The sequence below is a fragment of the Calliphora vicina genome, chromosome 2, assembly GCF_958450345.1.
Source record: "Calliphora vicina chromosome 2, idCalVici1.1, whole genome shotgun sequence".
NCBI classification, from domain to species: domain Eukaryota; kingdom Metazoa; phylum Arthropoda; class Insecta; order Diptera; family Calliphoridae; genus Calliphora; species Calliphora vicina.
This window is the reverse complement of record NC_088781.1, coordinates 54,911,943-54,926,716: the sequence shown is the minus strand read 5'-3', so window position 1 is coordinate 54,926,716 and position 14,774 is coordinate 54,911,943. Positions and strand designations below refer to the sequence as shown.

The 14,774-nt window shown below is 32.2% G+C and overlaps 1 protein-coding gene across 1 annotated transcript in view; it reads left to right on the top strand.

The window, feature by feature from the left end:
• LOC135952272 (basigin-like) overlaps positions 1-14,774 on the top strand; it is a 75,723-nt gene that overhangs the window by 8,795 nt on the left and 52,154 nt on the right. The window lies entirely within an intron of this gene.

Below are 14,774 nucleotides of genomic sequence, written 5' to 3'. Positions count from 1 at the left end.
TACACCCAGAGAAAAAATGAACACATCCGTGTACGATTTGACACCATTCGGTGTCAATAGTGTATCAACCCCGTATGTGCACAAATTGTACACGAACGGTGTCAATTTGACAACGAAAAAATTACACAATTCAGTTGTCGAATTCACACCATCCGTTGTCGATTTGACACCGTTCGTGTACGATTTGACACCAGACCGTTGTCAATTTGATACCGCACCGTTGTCAATTTGAAACCATATGTTGTGGATTTGACACCGTTCGTGTACGATTTGGTAATTGAAATAAATAATAATTCCTTTATGTTTTACATTTATTTTTAAATACAATACGAATAAATACTTAAATATAAAATACATATAAATTTCATGTTTAAATTTGGCAAAACATTGGTGGCAATTGTCGGAGATCCTGTATGTGAAATTTCAAATAGCACCCCTAATTGTGGCACTGCTTCCACAGGTCATCATTCTAAAAAATAAAACAAATACTTATTGTATTCTATATTGATGATAATTATATATATAGCTCTACTTTCCTTTTAAATGTACAAAAACTGTATGTTTATTGTTTCCAGGAATTTTTGGAGGTGTATGTCGTCAGTGGATTCGGTGATCTTCTCATTTCTTGTACTGCCTGGATCTTCATCTGCGTCAACACAAATTCACTATTAAACACAATTACACTTTCTTTTATACATATTTTCATTTTTAAATATTTTCACTTTTTTAATATAAATAAAATTTAAAACTCACTTATAAAAACAAAGCAGAGCAAAAAGTTTCGCCGCAACACTTTGACAATAACTTGTCAGCAACTCACGTTGAGATGCGTCGGCGTTTAATTTAACAACATGGCGTTGTCGATTCGTACCCATTTGTTTACAAATTGTAAACGTACGGTGTCGAAAAAAAAGTGACACCGTATGGTGCCAAAATGACACCAACCGTTGTCGATTTTGCAACGTCATTTTTCCCTCAGTGTAAGGTATTATTTTGTATATAATGTGAGTAGTCTATATCTCCAGGAATGTTGGGCTTCTTTGAACGCAATAGCGCAATTACCAATATTGTTGCGTTAGTTTGACAGGTAGCCGTCCAAAGCCTTTCGTCTTATGTACAGCTCACGTGGGTCCATTTAACGTTCCCTTTGTGTTGCGTTGGCACGGAGATATTGCTGGGAACTCATTGAAGATGTACTTGCGAAGGAGCGAGCTACATGAATTTGAGATGAATAATTTTGTCTCTGAATAGATAGATTTTATCTGCGTGCGTAATTTGGCTGATTTAATGGATCTCGAAGTCATTAAAAAGATCCTGACCAACCGTATAAAGACAGAAACCTCTAAACTTACAGTTTTGATTTTTTTATTTCATTGAAATTATTATTACAATTTATAAAAAAAAATATTTTTATATGTAGTTCTAATCACTAGTGATGAAATTTTAAACCTTTTTCGGAAACCTATCCATTATGGTTTTTATAGAACTTTCTGTCTCTTTGTTCGAACAGGCTGTCCATCTCCTATTAAAATCTGCAACACTTTTGGACACTTTTTTTGTGCTCTTCAATTCTCTTTTAAAAATAGCCCAATATCTCCCCAATGGCCTTAGCTCCAGGCAGTTTGGAGGATTTGCCTCTGTTGGTACAAATACCACATTATTTTTCTTTTATCACTCAATACAATTCTTACCATAGTGACAGGATGCCAAATCAGGCCAAAAATAAGTGGAGACATTATGAAGACTTATGAATGGAAGCAGCCTTTAGTTTTAATGAAAAACGTGTGTTAAGAATTTTTCGATCCCAGTCCTTAATTCATAATTTTCCTCATAATCCCAATTTGCAAAACTTCGTCTTATGAATGAATGAATACTTACGTCATTTTAAAAAATTATAAGTCTAAAGAAATTAACTGTGAAATAAAATGGAAACTTGTGGTATCCTCGAATCAATATTTAATTCCCAAACTGTAAATGAATCGAAACCATCATTCTACAGTCAAAGACTTTAGTCTTCCAACATTGTTGCTCGGAAAGTTTTGGGACTTGTTACACTTTCCAAAAAAGCTGTTTATTTCAAGATCCTTATTTATTTTAAGCCGCTTAATAGATTCAATCAATATTTGAATCAAGCGAAGGTCTTAATTACTGTTTCTTCTGCGTTTTCGGAGAAATCATTTGATTTCGCCTGTATTCGGTATTTCGAAGAATATTATAAGAAATTGTATCGTTGTTACTACCTAATCTTATCACTTAATATTAACCAAATAGTAAATGCGTGTTAACAACATTTGTATCGCATTGTTCGGTCGGAACTTGATTATTATGAAATATTTTCATCAATATCATACAAAGTTTTTTACGTGCGATCAAATAAATGACCACATCAGGTAGAAACTTAGCAGTACTCCTGCTTTGCACTATAATAATTTCGCCTATAAAACATAACAATCATAATTTAGGGCGGGGCGGGGAGTTTACATTTGCTTTTTTCTTCAATATAAACCGAAGCACTAATGTACAAATCTTAAATGATTTTAACTGCTCAGATAATATAAGAAAATTGTTTATACATTTTACTTGTCTGCCAAGTGAACTTTGTACCCCCACCCCCAAATGTAGGTACACAACACCTTCCTACTAGATAATCGACTACAAAATTTATATTTAAAATTTGACTCTTTGAAATATGACATGGAATGAATATGTTTTCTCTAACTTGTGTTTTCTTTCAAATTTTCAACAAGCTAATTTTTAGTAAAATATTTTAGTTTTCAATTAAACGATAGAACTAAAATATATGTATGAATGTAGTTTCCAACAACTAAAATGACATCATCAACCAACTATTGAACTAGTATTTAATTTTTCACCAAATTCAAAGTGGGTGGCTATAGAAAACACAGAATGTCTACTTTAGGTTTTTACAAATAAGTTGTATCTTATTTTATTACTGCTGGGATGCAGTGAGTTGGGGATAAATACATTTATTTATGTATGTAAGAGTATAAAACGAAAAAACTAAAACTTAAATGGGATGTTAATTTGTTGTAGTAACTATAAACTTTTAGCACAAAGTACCAACTAAAAACAGCATGTTGTCACCTTATTCTTTTGTGTCTTTTGTGGTGTGGCGCTTTTTTAACGAAACAAAACTAATATCAAATCGCATAACAGTGTAGTAGATTCTTGCACCGTAGTCTCTATTATCATTAGAGCACAATAATTGTTTTTAATTAATGTGTTAAATTGTAAACAACAAATAACTATTTAACGCACTATTTGTTAGGGATATTCAGGAATATTGAAAAAAAAAATGTTTTATAAAAAGCTTAACACTTTGAAATGATGATTGTCATTATTAAATAGATAAATATGTGAGTGAAGATAAATTTAACTAGCTCAGACATAAACCACATTTATTAGCAAAGTTCATTTTACTGTTAAGAGAGCACTGTTAATCACTTAACAGTCATAATTCTTGAATTATAATAAATAAAATTATATCTACAATATCTGAAATAATTTCAGAAAAAGAAAAAAATTTAAAACAAGTAAGAGAGCTATATTCGGCTGTGCCGAATCTTATATACCCTTCACCAAATTATACTTCAAAATAAAAATTTCAAATATTTTTATGTAAGCAAAAATTTTTTTTTTAATTTTTTGGAAAGTTTTTTTTTAAATTTAAATTTTTTTTTAATATTTTAAATTTGAAATTTTTTTTTGTTTTTTAATTTTTTGGAAAAAAAAATTCGGGTTAAAAATAATTTTTTCCGATTTTGACCCATTGTAGGTCCAACTTTCTATGGTCTTATATACGTCGTTGCAAAGATCTTTGAAATATCTATGATTAGATATCCATATTGTCCATATTAATGTCTTAGTAATCCAGATAGGTCAAAAATAGGTTAAAATCGAGGTTGTCCTGGTTTTTTCCTCATATCTCAGCTATTTCTGGAACGATTTTGCTGATTTTAAATATGAAACTTCTCGAAAGGATGTCTGACAGAATTATTGAAGATTTGGATCCCGAACAGACAGACGGGCATGGCTCAATCGACTCCGCTATCTATAAGGATCCAGAATATATATACTTTATAGGGTCGGAAAATTATATTGTGGAAATTACAAACGGAATGACAAACTTATATATACCCTTCTCACATTCCATTGTAGTACCGATAGAACAGTGAAACGCAAACCAAATTGAGTCGGTGATCCAGCGAATCAATAGAGTTGGATCCCTACTGGCATCAATAATCTCCTTCGCCCTCTCCTGTACGCGGTCGAGAAGCTCCAAAATAGACTTTGAAGCACCGGGCCATACATGGAAGTTGTGTTCCATTTTCGGTCGGATATAGGGGTTGTAAATAGTGAGGAGATCAGATGGAGTGAAGTAATTCCTACATCGTTTCAGAAAACCGAGACCCTTGAAAGATGTGTTTAGACCAGTGGAGATCACACTATATTCTCATGCCCAGCACATCAAGAGCGTATGATTCCACAATATTTACACCACCCATAAATACAAATGAAGCGACATGGTCTATCGTTCGTTTATGTTTCAACATGCAACACTATGTTTTGCGAGCGCTAAAAGCGACCATATTCGCACGACCCCATTCAGAGATTGTCAGAATGTTCCGATTAAGGGAATCATTCATATTTTGCCTCATTGCCCCAATCTCCAACAGGCTTGGTCTGTAACTGAATGAATATGAATGGCAAATGTTGCTGTCATCTGCAAAAGAATATATAGGATTGGAAGTTTGATGTAGATGGTCGTTTAGAAAAATATGAAATAGAGTAGTACAAAGAACGGAGACTTGGGGTACCCCTGAATTTAACTTGAACTCGTTTGATAAGATCCCATCTATATCAACTCTTATAGTGCGAGAAGAAGTTAATACCGACACCAAAAGCAATAAGTGCACCATGCCACACTCTATAGAATACCCTGGAAATATCTAGAGCCATCACTTTACTTTCGCCAAAACGGTGATTGAAACGACACCATTTTTCCGATGGCGATCGTTAAGCAAATTGTTGGACTCCAAATATTTCCATAACTTTGGAAAGTGCAGAACAAATTGATATTGGACGGGATTTTTTAGGGTTATTAGTAATTGGCGAGATATTAGCAACCTTCCAACATTCATTAAATACGCAGGCACGGTATGAAGTGAGGAAAAGGCTAGCTAATGGACGAGTGAACGTCGAAGAGCGCTGAGATACGATAAAACCCTTTTTACAGCACGAGCTCGAAGGAATATATTTGGTCAGTGGTTGATCACTTTCCGGCAAGTGAGAATTACTTGCGAATAATTCAGCTAAAAAGTTAGCTTTATGTTTGGTCATATTGGAATTGAGGAACTTGCATTATCCTTTAATCTTTTAACGAATGACCAAAAACTTTTACTACCCCGGGAAGCAGTAAGAACTTTAGTACGAAGTCGTTGCTTTTTGTATTTTGACACTTTGACTTTGACACACGAAGATCTCGTCTTTTTGCGTAGCTAATCAGTTTTGGTTATTGCGCCATGTTCTGAATGCTTCCTCTATGGTTCTGATTGCTGTTTTGCACTTCTGATTAAACCAAGATTTTTGTGTAGGTCCAATTGAAGATTTCATTTTATACCCTTCACCTTCGTGAGAAGGGTATATATAAGTTTGTCATTCCGTTTGTAAGTTCCACAATATAATTTTCCGACCCTATAAAGTATATATAGTCTGGATCCTCGCGGAGCCGATTAAGCCATGTCCGTCTATCTGTTGAAATCAACTTTTCGAAAATCGGTCCACAAATGGCTGAGATATAAGGAAAAAACGAGGACAACCTCGATTTTTGACCTATTTTTTACCTATATCTGGATTACTAAGTCATTAATATAGACAATATGGATATCTAATGATAGATATTTCAAAGTCCATTGCAACGATGTATATAAGGCTATAGTAATTTGGACCTACAATGGGTCAAATTCGGGAAAAATAATTTGAACACGAATCTTTTTTTCACCAAAAGTTTTTTCGCTAAATATTAAAAGAAATATTGAAAAAAAACAAAAAAAAATTTAAAAAAAATTTAAATTTTAAAAACAATTGGAAAAATTTTTTTTTCCAAAAAATGAAAAAAACATCTTTGGAAAAAAAATACCTAAAAATATTTAAAATTTTTATTTCGAAGTAAAATTTGTTGAAGGGTATATAAGATTCGGCACAGCCGAATATAGCTCTCTTACTTGTTTTACTATCTTACGGTAAATAACGTCACAGTGGGCACTTAAAAAATCTCATTTTTTGGAACATATTTTTCGATTTTGTCGATCTTCTGAAGGACTATTTATATTTGAAATTTCAATTCATTCGGATCATAAATAGATTTTGAAATATTATTTGCATGATACAGCTGTCGCTGGGTTTATAGTATTCGGTCCATTGAGACTTGGGTCGTTCTGGAACGGAGACATAGTTGTCGTGTGAACAAAAATTATAATACAATGACTGTTGCTGACATAACTGATCTGCATTGAAACTTCTTAAAGTTTAGATAAGATTTCAAAGAATATCAGGCTGGATAGTTACGAAATGAAAACCTTGAATATTATCTCCTTTTATTAAGCATTCGTACATAATTCATAGATATGAATTGTTGGTTTAGATTTTGAAACTGATAATTGTGATGATGGCAGTGTTGACTGTGTTGACTGTTGATGCTGTGTTATACCAGCAGATAACGAAACACATGCCCATATACCACGACGTTCTCTAGCACTTATCTTCTTTTGATTCTTTGCTTTTATTTAATAACCATATTTGTTTAATACTTATCTCGCATCACCAACTACTTGTACTTGATGTGTATCAGATTGCAATTAATTTTTTTTTTTTTTTTACATTTTTTGCCCGCATTAATATCAGTTTATTATATATGTAATCATACGTCTGACCACCCAAAACCCTCTTTAAAACGTTTGTTCGAACAAACTATAATATACTTGAAAAAAACGTTCTGTTTTATTTTTGTATGTACTCGTATTGATACATTTTATTGTATTTTATTTAATTTAGTAACAGAATTTCATATTTTCTTTATTTTTTTTTTGTGACTGCAGACTTCAGAGCGTTTCTTATCTTTATTGTTTTATATTTGATTTGTTTGAAAATCTTTGCTTTGTTGTCTATCTTGTATCTATTCTGTGCTAGTCGTCGTGTCGTATCTATCTATTTGTACGTTCCAATGACGATGTCGACGTAACGTATGTAAATACATTGGATTTTTTTTCTACATTTTTTTTTATAATTTTTTATTATTTATGTACAAATAGTGAATTTTTCAATGAGCAGATGAAAACAACTGCAAAATGTTAACGACCACTCTTACGTTCACGTTTCTATGAAATTTTTTTTCTTTTTTCTCTTGGTTTTTGTATTTTTTTGTTTTGCTTTTTTTACATTAAAACGTTGGGTATCTTGGCGTTTATTTTGTGTTGACGTTGATGGCCCCTGTATAAACATTAATGACGTAATAGAGAAAAATGTGATCAAAATCGATTTTGATTTGTTTTTTTTCTCTCGTTTTTTTGTTTTTTAAATTTCAAATAATTTGGCTGTTTTTAAAAATGATCAACATGTTATTGAACTCTACATACATACCTCGATGTTTAATTTAAAAGCTACATTATAAAGCTGTTGTTGTAATTGGCTCTCTGCCTATTTTACTCTCTTTGAATTTATTAAGTCAGACTCTTTCGTTATCGAATTGCAGTGACTCAAACAAATTTGTAATTAATTAATCGTGTTTTTTATTGTTGACACAACTATAAGGCCTCAATTTACAATTCATCATTAATTAGAAGTATTTTTTATTTTAATTACAAAAATATACAAAAACTAGCTAAACTTTTTGTCGAAATGTAATAGCAATGACCCAGTTTATATTCAATTTATTCACAGGGATGTTAATCTAGAGAGGAAGAACTTTATAAAGAAAATAATAAAAAATTTATTTTGTATTGTTCTTCAATTTTAAAAACCTTTCAAATCTGCTCACATTCTTTCACCAAAATTTCTAAAAACCCGAAATAAAGTTGCCACAGAAGTCATTGTCGCTGGGCATGCTTCTAAGACTATGTTGACTTATCACAGTCACTGAGTTCATTCGGATATGTGCAAGTCCGTTGATGCGTCTACCGTTGACTGGCTATTCTGCAACCGTTCTTCGTGAACCAACTCATTGTCATAAACTCTTCATGCTCACTTTGTTTAAATTTGAAGGATGGAAGGGGTACAACCTCATCTACATTGGCTTTTCCCTATGCTCGGCACTCAGCCATATCGTGAAGTATTCCTACCAAGGAACAAGGATTTCAAGATAATTTGCCTGTTTGAATAGATATTCACGGCAGTTTAGCAGACGATATTCAGGCAGTCCACAACATTCTTAATCACAGAACATCTTTCTCAAAAGCACTACTGTGATCCTTCTTGATATGTTTATTCGCCAGAATAACTGTCTGCTAATTTCATGATCTCTATTCAGATGTGTGAATCATAGTCGCTAACTCTTCGGTGCAATCATTTAATATACGAAGGCAAGATTATCTACATTGGTATTACACTATACTCCGACATGATCTCAATCTACACTGATGGTTCAAATACAAAAAAAGAGGCACGGGCTCGGGAATCTTCTCAGATGAGCTGGACATTTTGATGTCTCTTCGATTACCCGATACCTGCACGGTTTTCCAGGTTTATGCCATCGATACAGCCGCGAGAAGAATCCGGGAACTGAATTTCGAAAATTCGACTATACATATCAACTTGGACAGCCTTGCATCAATCAAGGCTCTTAACTCCAACGTTATTATGTCGAAATGTCTTCTCAATTGTATCAAATAACTGGCACAACTGACACAACATCACGTCGAGTTGATATGGGTTCCAGGACATGAGGGCATCCGGGGAATTGAAGTATTTGATGAATGCGCAACCAACGGATCGTCCCTGGACGTATCTCTCGCGCAAAGGGATATTCACACTCCCTTGGTAACAGCGAGACGGAACTCAGGTAGTCAAATATCATCACTTGTAGAATATCCAGAATGCTCTGGCCCAATCTGACAGAGGAATTCGATTAGGCTTCTTACGGCTAATACATCTTGGTAGAGCTCTTTTCCATGATCTGGACTGTCTCAGAGATGTGTCACTAGAAAATATGATCAGATTTATTAGAAGTACCGGCTGGTTCCCACGGGAACCACAGGAATCATATATGTAGTCAACGAAATTAGGGAGGGAAACTATTCTCACTTTATGTATGAATTTTCAGCATAAGTGAAAGGTACAATGATCTAAGACCGGCACATTTGATCTCAGCCAGTCCGCAACTAGCTTAAGACATTGAGAATCAAGCGATTTTGTTGAAATCCTTCCCCGAAGTCCAAGCTTTGATTTTATTAGAAATGAGTTTAAAAGTGGGTTATAAAGATTTCTGAGTTATCCACGATCTAGTCAGTTTCAGGATTTTTATAAATGTCTTACGTTTTTGTTCCGAATGACCAAAATGCTGCATACATCAAACAACATCAAGGTCGAATGTAGACATTTTCGAATGACGAGGTTCCGCAGATTCTCAAATAATGTTTCAAATTGGTCTGGGCATTTGCAACATTCAGATCTGACTATAAATTATCGAATTTGAGACAATAGTATAATGAAAATGCAAATTATATGTAATTCGAAAGTCTATGAATTCCTTATACTTGGAGGGCTTAGGTTTGTAGTATCTTAGGGATAATCCCGTGAGATCTAAACACCCGAACAGATCAATCCGCTACCAATTTTCGATATGTGTTCTAGGCATGATTGGGAAACCCATTGAATGTCAATGTGCATTGAGAAAGGTTCACATCATATGTGTGATGTATCATGTGGACTACTTGCCCACAATTGTCGGAGCAAGAGTATAGAATTAACTTTGAATCAGCGATTTATATTGTGACCAACCCCTGATTGGTCACATTACCAATTCATGCGACATTACCCCGAAACACCTGCGTGTTAATGAATCTATGCAGTCTAATGATGGAATGTTTTACTATCTTATTTAGAGATGTACAATATTCAGTATAGACAAACGCTATCTGACTGCAAAAGAATTGGGCAATTCATCCGATAATACTTGCGATTCCCTGATTCCAAGAAGTCAGTGTCAAGCACGAATGTTTTGCTATCTCTCAGAAACTCAGAATCAGTTGATATTCATTTATAGGGTGTTTCAAACTTAGACTTAACTTTATTGTTGGCATTCATTTGAAATATTCCTTACAGGCTTTGGCAAATTATGTAATGGTTCGATGCGCATAAAGGTATAGCCAAATCATCATAGTGATTGAGCATGACTGGGCTAGTATCCCAGCTTGAGGTTGACCAAGCAATAGGCCAATATGCCTAACATCTGATTGACTAATTCATCCTATTCATGCGATATATTTCCCTGGATTATCTGCGAGTTCCGGAATCCATATCAGAATCATGCTTCACTTTCTACATTAGAGATTTCGTATAGCAAATAAACTCAGAGTTCTTTCTCCATAGCGTCGCATCGTTAAAGATCTCTTTGAAAGGTGTTTCAAGATTAAACATAGTCGAAATTCTTAAGTTTTTTGCAATCGATTTTATTGATTTTATACCGATTAAAACTACAATTCCACTTTTATAGTATAAAACCTTAAAAGTATTGGACCAAAATTGTAACACCAAATAGAGTTATTTTATACTTCTTTTAAAATGCTGGAAAAATTCCAAGACTTAATCTTAATCGAAAAAAAATTTTACTGGATTTTGGTATTAAAAATTTCCCGGGAATTCTCGGGAATGGAAAAAGTCCGGGAAATTAGGAACCCTACAAGCAAGTGATAAATATCCACAACCTCTGATCTTATCTAATCTAATTGAATTTTAAGAAAAAATAAAAATCATTTTAATTACAAAAATAATAAAAGAACAATTAGTAAGATTATATATGAGTTGGTCAGCATTTTATTATAATTTATTTAACAACTAATTTTAATAGATTTAATGTGAGTCCCCCCATATTTAAGATCATTCAAGTGGTAGACAAAAACCATCATCAAGCTCTATAGAAAACACTGAGTTTGTGTGTAAATGATTTCTAATTGAAGTTGTCATTAAATATTGGAAGCACTTATACATCAGAATCTTTTATATTTTGTTGGGATAACAAATAAAACGACAAACTTAATATACCGTGTGTTATTTGAGCAGCATTTAAAAGAATCCGCAAAATGCTTCATCAGCCGTTTCTTTTTGTGTGTGTGTGGGGTTTTTTTTGTTGTTGTTCGCCCTCTCCCATTATTTGTTCTCTGTGTTTAAAATGTGATAAACAAAATATTTTTGTTACTACTAGTGTATATTTATTTTGTCTGTCCCTTCGTCTGTCTGTTAAGTTATTCTGACAGATTGTTTTTAGCTTATTCATATAGCTTCGTTCGCATCGTTGAAGCGATTGCTTGCTTCGCTCGTCGCTCGTTATCTTACATGTGTATTATGCGAACATGATGTTACTCTCTTTTCTCACCGTTAACGTTGACGTATGCGTAACGTTTATTTATATGCAGCTTGGCCAGATGTGGCGGATGAATGTTATTTTAGCGATTTTTTTTGTGTGTGTAATTTTATTAACACAGTGGTTTACAATGCAATGAAAATGTTTCTTAAGTATTTCATTTATAAGTCAAAATCCAAAAATATTCTTATGAAATTTGTATTCTTTTAGTATTTTATTACTTATATTAAGAAACAAAATAAGAAAATGTTTAATTAAATTCTGAAAATAGAAAACAAACTAAAAAGTGTTTATTATTAAGGTGTTGACAATACAATGACCTTAAGTATATTTTATAATTTATATGTAGTATATTTTATGCAATGAATTGGACCCATACTTTGCTGTGAACCATAAGCCCTATATCGTAAAGTTAACACCGCAAACTTGACTGTCTTATGTGGGTCCTGTCTCTTTCCCTTCCGCCGTCTTAAGTTGTGTTTGAATTCATCCGAAAAGATAACAGTATTCCATTTATCAGTTTAAACATTTTATGGCAAATTGTATACGAGCAGGACGGTTTTTTAGAAATAAATTTTCAATTTTAGATTACTGAGTAATTTTTGGGAATTTCTTAAACTCTCCTGCTATAATATTATCTTGTCTTGGATTAGTTTTACGAGGTCTTCCTCCTGGCTTACGATTTGTTTGTAATTTTAGAAACTGCTTATTATACCCTTCGCCATGAGTGACCGGGACAACCTCGATTTTTGGCCTATTTTTGATCTATATCTGGATTACTAAGTCATTAATATAGACAATATGAATATCTAATGATAGATATTTTAAAGTCCATTGCAACGATGTATAGTATGTTGGACATACAATGGGTCAAAATCGGGAAAAATATTTTTTAACCCGAATTTTTTTTTCATCAAAAATTAATTTTTGTCATAAATTATTTTTCCAAAGAAAAATTTAAAAAAAAATTAAAATTTTTTTTTAAAAATTTAAAAAAAAAAGAAATTTAGAAAAAACTTTTAAAAAAAAATTAAAAAACAATTTCAAAAGAAAAAAAAATTAAAAAAACTTTTATAAAAAATTTCGAAAAAAAAATTAATTTTGTTTACCTAAAAATATTTAAAAAAACTTATTTTTAAGTATAATTTGGTGAAGGTTATCTAAGATTCGGCACAGCCGAATACAGCTCTCTTACTTGTTTTTTAATTGAATATATATCACCTTCAATCCAGTACACAGTGGGGCAGAATCAAAATTGTTAAATGTGGATCAAATTGTTCCTAATATTTGCAATCCTATTAAAATTTTGATATAAATTTTAGTTTTAGAACCTCAATAAATATGTGATATTTATTAGTCACGGTCCATACTGTGAAACATTTGCTGCAAAACATTTTTAAATTCTCCTTTGAAACTCCATTCGTGTCCACACAGTGAAGTTTTTGCTTTTCAGTTTTTGACATTTCTGTACAGAACGAATATGAACGAATAAATGTGGATGACATACTCAACAAAAACTTCATGTACATGAAACAGAGTACCCTTTTCCATTCCTCTTTCCCCTTTCATCAATAAACTGAAATGTTTTGCAGCAAATGTTTCACAGTATGGATGGGGACTTAACAAAACTCAATGAAATTTCAAATAACAATGTGTAAAAAAACTTGTCAAAATTGGAGCGAAAATTCCAAATAGAGTCCAGATATCCTTCGGGGCTGAAAAAAATACTTTTAGAGTATGTGGCCCAAAGTTGAAATTTTGATCAAAAATAGGACAAATTCCGAAGGGCGTAGGAATTTTTTTTTATACCAAAATGGTCTCCGTAAAGATACCTTTTTTTTAATAAAAAAAAGAGTTAAGTTTTTGCCCAACAGCAAAAAACTAATATTTTTTGAATTTTTAAATTGAAAATGGTTTATTTTTCGATCCATAATTGATATTGCTCTGAAATCGTTTGAATTTGTTTAAATTTAAACAATTTAATTTCGTAACAAAATAATCTGGCAGCCCAAATTGTTGTTGTTGCTCTGTTTATTATTGTTTTGATGTGTTTGTGTGCGTTTGAAAGAGTATGTGTGTGTGTGTGTCAGTTACGTTATGTTTTGTTGCGATTCGTTTTTCTAATGTGATCAGTGTTGCCACCAAAAAAAATATAAACTACACATGCCTCATAACTAAATTACACATATGGCCAAAAATTACACATGTAAATAAATTTTCGTGATCGCAAATAGGAGAAATTGACTAAAGGCCCTATTGCGAATACAAGATTTTTAAAACGTACATGAATATAAATGGTAAGTAATGAATTCTTGAGATCAGTAAAAAATATAACATGAAGTCTAGTATTTATAATACCAGCACAAAAATTAAAATTAACCCTTAATAGCAATTGGGGTTAAAAGTACCCTCAACTTTTAAAATCACGAAAAATACAGTCAATATGAATGGTGATAATTTTAATGTTTAATTTTAATTGACAATATTGTCTCCTTAATAAAACAGTAGTATATAATTTGTATGCCATTTCGAAATAATTGAGTTTAAAATTTTTGTGTTAGTAGACATCTAGAACAAAAGTAATATTTCAATTGATATTTTGATCCACTTTGTGGAAGTAGAATTTCACATTTATTATGCAATAAAAAAATAATAGTGTATATTAGGCCGGGTCGAATTGTATGAACGATAAAAAGTAAAAATTCTAAGAAAGGTTCCTCAAGAAACCATAGGTCTAAAATGAAATCCTATTTTGCGCATTTCGACTTTTATCCAATGATATTTCAGTATATATATTTGTTTTAATAGTTTTTTTATTGGATAAAAGTCGAAATGCGCAAGATAGGATTTGATTTTAGACCTATGGTTTCTTGGGGAAAACTTCTTAGAATTTTCCGTAGAATGCGTTTCTGCTATAAGATTTTTTATGAAAAAAATCGACCCAGCCTAGTGTATATCCCAGCAAAAACTTCGCTTACAAAGCAACAAATAATGTATTTTTTAATAACTTACATTTTAAGTAGTAAAGTCTAAAAAAACAAAATAAACAAACAAAACAAATAATCAGTTACTTTTTTTCAATTTGCCAATTTTTGTTACTGCATGTTTATTTTTAGAAACACAGAAAATAATATTGTATTACTGTATGAACACCATTATTTGATGCACAATAAAATAA